Source organism: Hibiscus syriacus, unplaced genomic scaffold, assembly GCF_006381635.1.
Source record: "Hibiscus syriacus cultivar Baekdansim isolate YM2019G1 unplaced genomic scaffold, ASM638163v2 tig00116965_pilon, whole genome shotgun sequence".
NCBI lineage: Eukaryota > Viridiplantae > Streptophyta > Magnoliopsida > Malvales > Malvaceae > Hibiscus > Hibiscus syriacus.
Genome location: NW_024063490.1, coordinates 2,106,951 through 2,114,968, shown reverse-complemented (window position 1 = coordinate 2,114,968; position 8,018 = coordinate 2,106,951).

The window sequence follows — 8,018 nt, the reverse complement described above, 5'->3', positions numbered from 1 at the left end:
TCCAAACTTCTTGAGCATGTCTTTGACGTACTTAGCTTGATTGATAAAGATGCCATCTTTTCTTTGCTTGATTTGGAGTCCCAAGAAAAATGAGAGCTCCCCCATCATGCTCATTTCGAATTCGCTTTGCATTAGCTTAGAAAATTCTTGGCAAAGAACATCATTAGTAGAACCAAATATTATATCATCAACATAAATTTGAACTACTAATAAATCTTTACCTTTATGCTTTTAAAAACAATGTAGTGTCAACCTTCCCTTTTGAAAATCCTTTTTCAATTAAAAAATTTGACAGTCTTTCATACCAAGCTCTAGGAGTTTGTTTTAAACCATAAAGTGCTTTTGTCAATTTAAGAACATGATCTAGAAATTTGAATCTTCAAAACCTGGAGGTTGTTCCACATACACTTCTCCCTTTATAAAACCATTTAAAAATGCACTTTTAACATCCATTTGATATAATTTAAATTCATGAAAACATCCAAATGCTAATAACATTCTAATTGCTTCCATCCTAGCTACGGGAGCGTATGTTTCATCATAGTCTATGCCCTCTTCTTGAGTATATCCTTGAGCAACAACTCTAGCCTTGTTTCTCACTATATTACCACTCTCATCAAGCTTATTTCTAAATACCCATCTAGTACCTACAGTAGATTTATTACTAGGCCTTTCAACTAATGTTCATACTTTACTTCTCTCAAATTGATTTAATTCTTCTTGCATAGCCATAATCCAATGTTCATCTTTTAATGCTTCTTTAATATTCTTAGGCTCTATGCATGAAATAAATGCAACATAATTACAAATATTTCTAAGAGAAGATCGAGTTGTTACCCCTTTGGATGGATCACCTATAATCTCACCATCCTTGACATAGTTGTACTCTCTTGGATAAAATACTTCCCTTTCTTCAATGGTTGGATTCTCAAGAGGATCATGAGTTACCTCATCTTTTGTTTCTTTCTTTGATGATGGTTCTTCAACGTCATGTCTAACTTCATTTGTATTTATAATACCTACACCGTCATTCACACAAGAATCTTTCCTCGGAAGGGGATTATCATCGAAAACAACATGTATAGACTCTTCTATAACTAAAGTTCTTTTATTAAATACTCGATAAGCTTTAGAATTTAAGGAATAACCCAAAAAAATTCCTTCATCACTTTTAACATCAAATTTGCCAAGGTTTTCTTTACCGTTGTTTAAAATAAAACATTTACATCCAAAAGGATGAAAATAGCTAATGTTAGGCTTTTTATTTTTGAAAATTTCATATGGAGTTTTCTTTAAAATAAGACTAATCATTACTCGATTTACAACATAACAAGCGATATTTGTGGCTTTCGCCCAAAAATATTTTAGCAAATTATTTTCACAAAGCATGGTTCTAGCCATTTCTTCTAAAGTTCGATTTTCCTCTCAACAACTCCATTTTGTTGAGGAGTTCTAGGTGTTGAAAAATTGTGACTAATATTATTAGAATTACAAAACTTAGTAAATCCAAGATTTTCAAATTCAGTGCCATGATCACTCCTAACACTAGTTATAGAGTAACCTTTATCGTTTTGGATTACTTTTGAAAACGTGATGAATTTTTCTAATGATTCATCTTTAGTACTTAAGAATAGAACCCAAGTATATCTAGAATAGTCATCTACCAAGACAAATGCATATTGTTTTCCACCCAAGCTAGTAGTCCTAGTTGGCCCAAAAAGATCTATATGGATCAATTGTAATACTCTACTAGTTGATACGTCATTAATGGATTTAAAAGAAACTCGCTTTTGTTTTCCTTTAGAACAAGCATCACAGATTTTATCATTATCAAATTTAAGCTTAGGCAACCCTCGAACTAAATCACCTTGAATTAGCCGTTGCAAAACACTCATACTAGCATGTCCTAGTCTCCTATGCCATAACCAACTATCATGTTCATCCTTAGCAACTAGGCACAAATTAGTCATATCAATAGAATCTAAATGCACATGTATATGTTTCCTATTCTATGACCAACAAGCATAATCTGATTAGATGCAATGTCAATGATTTTACAACCATTAATATCAAATATGACATTGAATCCCTTATCACAAAATTGACTAATACTCAATAGATTATGCTTTAATCCATTCACATATAAAACATTCTTAATTTTTATGGAAGAGATATTAACAATAGTACCAATACCTTCAATGTGACCTTTTGAATCATCACCAAAAGTCACTTCTCCTCCATTTTTGGCGTTAAGCTCAATGAACTGGTTTTTGTCTCCGGTCATGTGTCTTGAGCATCCACTATCAAGGTACCATGAATTTGGATTTGTTTCCCGTGCCTTGTAGCAATGCTCCTTTTCCTACAAGCATAGATTAATTTCTAATTTTTGGTATCCAAATTGTTTTGGGTCCATATTCTTTAGTTTCCAAAATCCTAGTCCCCTTAGGTATCCATTTCTGTAGGATATTCTTATCTTTAGTAGTAATGATCTCTTTAGGAACCCATATACTTCTAACGATTTTTCCATTAGAGGTTCTTTGGGGACCTCTATGATTGTAGTTTTTAAAACTTTTTCTAACAAAGTTGGATTTTGAATTTTCTCCATTTTCAAAACGTTTTGTTCCAACTTTATCAAAAGAGGCTTTAAGATCATCAATTTTCTTTTGATGATCATCATTGACCTTTGAAAGTAAATTTTGCAAATCCAAAGTTTTCTTTTCAAACTCTTCTAGTTTGATTTGCAAATCTTTGATTTTACTTTCAAGATCGTTGTTGGTTTTGGATATGAGTTTATTTTCAATTTTCAATTTTGAAACATCATTTTTATATTTTAAAAACAATTTCTCATAATCCGAAGCCAACCCATTATATTCCTCTAATAACTCATCATAGGATAAATCATCAAAATCAAATGAGTTAGAGGTTACCTTAGAATCTTCCCCGAATGCCATCAAGCACAAGTTTGCTACTTCTTGTTCCTCTTCATCGAAACCTTCTTCATCGCTCCATGTAGCCACATGAGCCTTGTGCTTATTCTTTGATTGACCCTTTCTCTTCAATTATGGGCAATCATATTTTACATGCCCTGGCTTTTTGCATTCATAGCAAATGATCGGGTCATTCTCGTTTGGTTCATTTTTTAGGCCTTCATTTCATTTGAATTTTCTTCCTCGATAAGGTCTCATCATTTTTCTGAACCGTTTGACAAACAATGCCATTTCCTCGTCAGCATCATCTTCATCCGAATCACTCTTATCTTTTATGGATTTGAGAGCAACTCCAATATTTTTCTTTTTCTCCTTCTCCTTTGGTGTCTCTTCAATCTTATCAAGGTCCACCTCATCTTCAAGCATCATTTCATGGGTGAGGAGTGAACCGATTAGCTCTTCAAGAGTTAAGGATGTTAGATCCTAAGACTCGATGATTGTCGTTGTCAAACTCCAATATGGGGTTAGATTTATTTTAGTTTAAAAATAATGGAAATGATAGTGAAGGAAGCTTGAAGATCATTGTAAAATAATGTATGTCGGCCACCTGTTTTGGTAGTAGCAATTATCATGGCCACTTGTTAATAACATTATTGCATGTAGACCCTGAGCCAACCACTCTTCAATTATTAAAGAGATGAAGAGTGTGTAATAATACTATTATCTTTAGCTTATAGTTGCCACTGATTTTATTTTTTTGTTATAATTGTTTACAGTCATATTTTATTTCAAAATAAAGTTGAATGTTGGAAAGAGCTGGGGGTTTTCAGTCTTTTGCTTAGGTTCGGTGCATCGTGAACCAAATAAAACAGATGCTTAAAATCAAGGGATATTTGTTTTCCTGGTGGTGATAACGAGAGTTTGGCACTTATTTTACCTCTCCTCGTTCAGTTTCTACAGCAGAAGTATATGCTAGTCTTGCAAATCAGTTTCAACATGACATGCAGCTTCAACATGATGCTCCTCTCCAAACCTTTACCGTCAAACATACTAAGGAAGCATTTGATGTAGCAAGAAACATCATCGAGCTTCTTTTAACTGTGTTATCCATATCACCACAACAAGATACTCTTAAGGATTATTTAACAACCACGCTTGTCCAACAATGTCGACAGTCCTAATCCACTGTTCTCAGAATCATCAATACTGCTGGAGAAAATGAGGCCCGACTTTTCGAAGCTTTGAATGTGAACGATGAGATCCAGAAAGCTCTCTCAAAGTATGAAGAATTGAAGATACCCAAGAATGGTAAATTAACAGAAGCTGCGGCAAAGCAGAGATTGATCGAAGTTCAAATTTGGGATGAGCAACATGAGGTCGTTCGAGCGATGTATTTTGGGTCCCGGGTGATGACCGAAAACGATGGACGATGCGGTGGTCACGACGATCGGTGATGGGCTAGTAGTGAATGTCGTGAAGACAAGATGTGTGGTTCACTAGAGTTAGCAAATGGATATAGAAGCGATAATGTCTCTGAGACCTCCATGGTGGATTCTTTATCAAGCTTGGATATCTATCCTGATGATGTGGTGGGAATAATAGGTTAGAAGCATTTCTGGAAAAGAGAGAAATTATCAATCATACATATGGAGTTGATACGTGGGAGAAGGAAAAACATTCTAATGGATTTTATTAAAACTATGTAGTTTAGAGGTGTATGGAAAAGGAGGGGCAAATCATGGCTTTAGTTCTCCATTGTTGGTAAGATTCTGACTTTGTCCTTCAGTCTTAGTATAATTTCAACCAAACTTTGATAGTTTAGATTAATTCGTTTTAGCCCTGATTTTAGTAATTAATTATTTTGGTGGTACCATTAGTTTACAATTTTACCAATTGAATCCCCAAATTATTATTTAGATTCTAATAAATTAATTTTCATGGCGAGGGAAATTATTTGGATACAAGTTAATAATTTTGATGGCCTGGATCGTGAGGAAATTATTGGAAGTTGAATTAAAGAATTCGAATGGAATTTAAATGGTCGATCAATATGACATGAAAATCGAGGTAATATTTTACTACCTCTTTATGCTTTATGGATCATGTGAATATTGGTAAATGCATGAATAAGATATTATTGGACTCATATGTGTAGCTAATTAATTTCTACACTCGATCCCAATACGATAAAAAATTCGGTAAATGATTATGGTTCAGATGACTTTTATAAGAAATTGATGGATTGTTAGAATTAAAATTTAAAGTTTTGTGTTTAGTGATAAAGGAATCAACTTAGATCTGTAACATATAATTTATTTCATCAAAGGTACTTGGATGAAAAATTATGAGAATACTCTGGTAGGGTAAAATTACAAAAATACCCTTATATTGTAAAACGACAAGATTTGACCCTAGAAGTTGGATAAAGGATATTTAAAGACATATTGATCCGATAAAATTTTAGATGTGCATAAGAAATGCCAGTTTTGTTTAGAAAATTTGGATATCTGATTTTTAACCCCAAGGTCGTTTGTACAAGATACTAGAAGTTGTTAAGGGAATCATTTCAAGAGTAGAGAATGTTCAAGAAAGCAATTAATAATAGGATCTCTATATTATAATTATTTTTGTTAAGAGTTAATATCGAAATTATCTGGTTAAGAAATTACGAAAATGCCATTGAGAGGTAAAATAGTCCGAGTTGACCCTGAATGAGAAAGTACTTTAAAGATTTGTACTTAACTGGATTAAGTACGGATTTAATTGTTGAGATCCTATTTTTATATGGAAAATTACTAATAATTCGTTACTAACATCTGAGAAGGTATTCAACTTGGAAATCACTGAATTTAGTAAGTACATGACAAATATTTTTTTAGATGCTGCTCTTTTGTCAGAATTGTTTGAAATGACTGAAGTAAATGATAAGTTTGGATTAAATAATAAGACTGGACGGAATGAAATGATTGAAATACACTAGATCTATAAAATAACCAAAATACCCTTATAATGGAAATGAATCAAGAATATCACCAAGCCAGGAATGAATGGATATCCTGAAGCTTTAAAATGAATGGAAAAACATTGAACACCAAAATGACCAAAATGCCCTTATAGCCTAGACTAAGTAAATTTCTTGGGCTAATTAAGGAATTCAAATAAACATAGGTGTTGTATTACCCTTAAAAGTAATGGAACATAATTTAAGTGAGTAGATCAACCCTAAAGCTATGTCAATACCTAAATGGCATAAATATCATTTGAATGCGTGTTAGTATTCACAAGTGTGGATAAATGATAATTCTGGAAGTAATAAGCTCAGTTCAGCTCTAGAGCGCATTCGATACTAAGAAGGGGATATTCGTGAGACAAATCAACATGAATATCAGATTGACTAAATTAAACTGAAAGATAGTACAATTTGTTTGTGAAATTTAGAAACATCTAAATTACTCTGGAAAACTCTAAAGTAATTGGGATAAATATGATTGCTAAATGAACTAAGTAACCTCAACGTCTGAGGATTAAATAAGTGATTGGATGAGTATGGAAACACTGTTGAACTTACAAGATTAATTGTCTTTACGGGTCATGAACAATGAATCAAGTACGCCTGTATTTCATGATATCGTTGAAACGTGGAAATGAAATAAAGACTATTGGAAGATTTATTCATCGATGATTACGAAAATGATTATGAATAAGAATTTTTAGTACTTAAGAGTGAATACTCTGGAAAGGCCGTAATTGACGGGTCGACATGCATTAGTTCTGAGAGTTGTTCAGTTTGAATTATTCGATAAACAGATCGATCAACATGGATTGTAAATGTATTGAATATCCTTTTCTCATTGATTAGCTCCAATCACTCCAGACATTCCTGAACGCCTTCCAGATGCATATGAAATCATAGTGGGACTCTAAAGAATCAACTTTAAATATCGGATTAGGTCGGTTAGTAATCGATTCTCTTCAATAGGACTTTGTTCCTAGAATCCGGTCAAATTGCACAAGTTCATGTTATTCATACTGGTAACTACAAAATGCCTCTGAAAAATATTTGGATTCTCTAGTGTGTTCCCTATTTATTAATAAATTGTTTTATTGTTTTAACATGAGGTACACTGAAATCTATGGTTACTATTTTATGGATGCACCGACTTAATGGTGATGGATTATGGAATTGTATCATGGTATAAATTATATCTTGGAGATACTGATTTGTAAAGTACAGCTCTGATCAAGCTGAAAATTTTTTATGGACCTAATATGACTCTTAGGTAGGCTCTGCAGCCCTGAGATCATTCTCGGGTAGGCCCTGCGGCCCTAAGATGTGTTCTTAGATAGACTCCATGGCCCCGAACTTTCTTGGGTAGGCTCTCAGGCCCTAAGATGTTCCCTTAGGTTAACTCTTTATACGATGGTTTTAAAATACGAGCTTTAAAAGCTCCACTACAGTATGGTTTATGGGATTTACTGAACTATCATTTGATAAGTGTACCTATTATGATTTTATCATACTGATGGAACACACTAGGCATATTATTCGATCTCCTGAAAATGTCATACTATGAATGCTTCCTATGAACTGAGATAATCATGGCTTCAATTTGATGAACTACCAGTGGAACATTGGAATATTCCGAAAATTTGTATACGTTTGATTCAATAAGGAAATTATATGGTTTTCCACTTATCTGCATGTCATATAGCATCATCTGGTAGTTTTGTATTACTGAGCTTTCCGAAGCTCATTCTATTACTCACCATGGCAGGTTAAAAGAATTGTACCAGTGCAGCTATTGACAGCAATAATGGAGTTCTTCCGGCGTTGATTACAGAGTATGATACATATGATTATGGGGCATGTAATTGTATTTTGTTTTATATTTGAGTCTGAAAAATTGTTTTAATTCTCCTTACTGATTAATGATTTTATAAGTTACATGTTTTAAATAAAAGTTTTAAATTTTCTGAGATTTTTACAGTGGGTCATTTCGGTGACCTTAATATGACGCCCCAGATCGGATTGGGCTATCCGCATCGGTCTGAGAGTGTTACATTTAGTGGTATCAGAGCTATGGTTTGAGT